Source organism: Suncus etruscus, chromosome 2 (assembly GCF_024139225.1).
Source record: "Suncus etruscus isolate mSunEtr1 chromosome 2, mSunEtr1.pri.cur, whole genome shotgun sequence".
NCBI lineage: Eukaryota > Metazoa > Chordata > Mammalia > Eulipotyphla > Soricidae > Suncus > Suncus etruscus.
Window position 1 is genome coordinate 76,027,414 of NC_064849.1, and position 4,112 is coordinate 76,031,525.

At 32.5% G+C, this 4,112-nt stretch overlaps 1 non-coding gene across 1 annotated transcript; it reads left to right on the plus strand.

The window, feature by feature from the left end:
• Window positions 1-2,286: 2,286 nt before the first annotated feature.
• Window positions 2,287-2,450, plus strand: LOC126002313 (U1 spliceosomal RNA). Its single transcript, XR_007493058.1, has one exon. It is a non-coding gene; the product is annotated as a U1 spliceosomal RNA (small nuclear RNA).
• Window positions 2,451-4,112: the final 1,662 nt, after the last annotated feature.

The following is a 4,112-nucleotide window of genomic DNA, read 5'->3' on the forward strand; positions in this document are numbered from 1 at the left end:
CAAATACTGCTCGGTATAACCTATACTATGATACCCCTCAAATTAAAGTATATAGAAAATCTTTCAATTTAAAGAAAGAACTTAGGCATCCATCTAGAGACAAGTAATCTTTTATGCCTTTAAATATGTTAATATTGTATATTTATTATTTTATGAATTTTATTATATTTATATAATATATATATATATGAGTTGAACTCATTTTTCAGGCATTTTAAAGAGAATGTTTTTATGATGTTATGCTTTTTAAGATCAGTTAAATCTTGAGGCTGGAGCAATAGTTGAATGGGTGGGGTCCTTGCCTTGCATATGAACAACCTGAATTCAGTCACAGATTTCCCAAGGGGTACCCTCCCTGAATTCTCGAGGAGTGATCCTTGAGTCAGAGCCAGAAATAATCACTGAGCACCATTGAGTGTGACCACAAAGGAAAAAAAAATAGTTAAATGTTTGATTCACAACCTACATTTAATTTGTTATTTAAATCTATTTACCTCTTAACATAACACAAATTATTTTCTCTTAGGTGCTTTGTAGCCTCTCTTTTTTATACAATGTCACAATGTATATGAAATATTTTGTTATATAAAAGAAGAAATTGCATACACAATTGTATTCAGAGGAATTAGAAATTGAATTGTTTTCTATTTTTCTTTACATTGAAAACTAATATTTATTCATATGTTTATAATCAAAACTGAGATTTCCTTAACAAAAGAATGGAAATTTATTGAATAATTCTACTTTTCTGTTAGTAAATTTAAATTTAATTCTCATATACTTAATTAGGAAGGGTGGTGAGAGCAGCATGTAAAGCATTTAAATGGAAGTTATAGAATTTCATAATTTATAATTTTTCAATGTATTTTTAAATTATATAGTATAAATTAATAAAAACTAGCAAGGTTATTGTGATGATTAAGGGATTTTGGAAAGCAATGACAGAAAATCTTTGTTTATTTTAAGAAGAAACACAATATTTAAATTCCAATTAAGAAAATTTTATGGGGTTGGCGCAGTGGCGCTAGAGGTAAAGTGTGCCTTGCCAGCACTAGCCTAGGATGGATCATCGTTCGATACCCGGCGTCCCATATGGTCCCCCAAGCCAGGAGCGACTTCTGAGCACATAGCCAGTAGTAACCCCTGAGCGTCACCGGGTGTGGCCCAAAAACCAAAAAAAAAGTTATATTTTTAAATTAAAATTGTTAGACCAATTTCCAGACTTTATAGAAATGTACTGTATTATACATCACCATATTTTCAAACGTTTTTTATTTGGCTTTTTTTTTTTCACCACTCACAGCAGTGCTCAGGGTTTACTCCTGGCTCTGCAGTCAGAAATTACCTGCCAGGTTTGTGGAACCACATGGGATTCCGAGATCCAACCCAGATCGACTGCATGCAAATTTAACACCCGCCTCTCCCCTGACTTCTGTCCTATCAATGAGATTTCACCTACAGATGTAATGCAATATCCTGGGGGTAAGGTCATATGGTTGGTAGTTGAGAAACTCTACAAAAACATGTATTACTTAAGAGATCATATATTAACTTTTTAACCATGGCTTTTGGTATGTCTGTTTTAAAGTCTATGCATCTCTAATACATTATGTTAGCGCTCACTTTTTGTTTACTTGTTTGTTTTTTTGGGTCAAATCCATCAGCACTCAGGGGTTACTCCTAGCTCTGTGCTCAGAAATCGCTCCTAACAGGCTCTGGGGACCATATTGGGATGCCCTGATTCGAACTACCTTCTCTCCTGGATCAGCTGCTTGCAAGGAAATGCCCTATGCTGTGCTATCTCTTTGGCCCCATCCCTCACTTTTTTAAAGAAAAAATCTCATGTGACTCTAGATGGTTAGGTCTCTGCTGGAAGGTTTAAATAAAGTTATAGCAAAATCAAACACACAGAGAAATAGGAAGATATGCATGCAGAATTAATCTACACAATTCTGGGTCGCAGTTTATGGTGCACAAGCTTTTACTTGACTTTGCACTGAGGGATAAATCATGGGGATGGGGAGAATTTATGAAGTGCCTGGGAATAAACCCTAGTTGGCGTAATGAAGACAAGCATATTGACACTTTACTATTTCTCTGGCCCCTGGAATCCTGACTTAAATGTCACATTGTGCTTCACACTTATCTTCTATATGATTTAAATGGAGATATTTCCTTATTTCATTTATATACTTAAGCATTTTCATAATATTTTGTTAAAAGTTACATATGTCATAAACCTTATACAAGTTATCACTTAGTGATATAAATACTTTAAAATATATTATACTTACCTGGCAGGGGAGATACCATGATCACGAAGGTGGTTTCCCCAAGGCGAGGCTCACCCATTGCACTTTGGGTGTGCTGACCCCTGCGATTTCCCCAAATGTGGGAAATTCGACTGCATTATTTGTGGTAGTGGGGGACTGTGTTCGTACTCTCCCCTGAAAAATATATATTAATAACTTAGATGAAAAGATGTTCTAAGATCAAATATAATTCTACTAGACAAAAGCATTTTTATAAATATGTAAAAGGAATAATAGCAATAATATTTTATCAATAAGTAGTAATTTTAATTTTGATTTGGGGGCCACACCATAGTTCTTAGTTTTGGCTCTGTGCTCAGGGTTCACTCGTGGTAGTGTTTGGGGGAGAACTTTGTAATATTAGCTTTGAATTAATGTTGACTATTTGTAATGCAACTGCCTTCCATCCTGTATTCTCTCTTTTGCTCCTTAAAGTTCATTTTTGAAAATGTTTGATAGAGTGTGGAGAGGAAATAAACCTTATTCAATACATACTATTCAGAATAATCAATTTAAACATGAAAACAGCATATGATCTGTAAAATTATAGCTGCGTATCACTTATAAAGTATATAAAGTTATGTGGTAAAGTTGGTAATGATTATTAGTAAATCCTACACAAAATAATTTTATGAACATGTGAGAATTTATAATTTTGTTAATCCCAAGAAAGGGAAAGTGGAAAGGGGAAGATGGACTGGAACAGAATAACATAGTAAGCACATGAGTTTAGGGTCATGGGCATTATCATAGTCAAATTTGAAATGACATTGCTAAGAAGGACTCTGAAACAATGAAGGAATGCTTTAAGTAGTCGTGGCTTTGGAACTGAAAGATTTTAAGCATGAACTTTGTTATTAACAGGATCAGAAATCATGGCACTGACAAAAAAGATAAATAGAAATTTAAAAATATCTGCTTTATTATTCTCCAGCAAATCAAAACCAAGTATCTCTCTCAACACCTCTACTAAAGTGAAGGACACAAGACAGAAAATTTTTATAATTTCTGTAGTCAAAACTAGCTAAATTAGCACATTAAGGTTATTTGAATATGATATTTTATTGGCAGCATTTTTATCAAAGGATATAGTAGGTAGTTAAGCTGCTAATTATACAAAACAGCAGATGTATACTGAATGTGAATCTACATTAGATAGTAATAAAATTATGGTTTACTTATTGTAGTTTATATTTTTATATTAAAGAACATAACCTTAATATTTTGGATTTCTTTAGATGAGATTTTTATATGACAGGGTAACATTAAGGAAAGAAAAATCAATGAATGAGCAATAACAGAAATGATCCAAAATGACATTGAAAGACTGTTTATAAAAGTCTTATTTTCCTTTAAATTGTTTAAAATTTTTAAGAAGCCAAATTTTTACTCTGCTTATCTTTATATTTGTATGTCACTATGCTATAAGAAACTAGAACACTTTCAAAAAGACTTTATTTCCTTTCTATATTAAGGAAAAAATATTCAAGAAACTTTACACATTGCCCTCATGAAATTTTCCTCCTTGGCAATATATTAAGACTTACATTTTTTACATGCCTGCAACAATCATTTAGTTGAAATATTCTGTTTTAAATCACAGAAGATACTATAAAGCAGATTGTATTTTTTCACACTTGTGGGTACATATATGTATGAATCTATTACTTCTTACCCAAAATAAATTCCATCTTTAGCCAAGTAACCTTACATTTGAATGGTGTGTTACTGCTTCTTGGCAATGTAGTTCATTTCAAGATTAACTACTGCATTTACAACACTAGGAAAAAAAGCATGAAA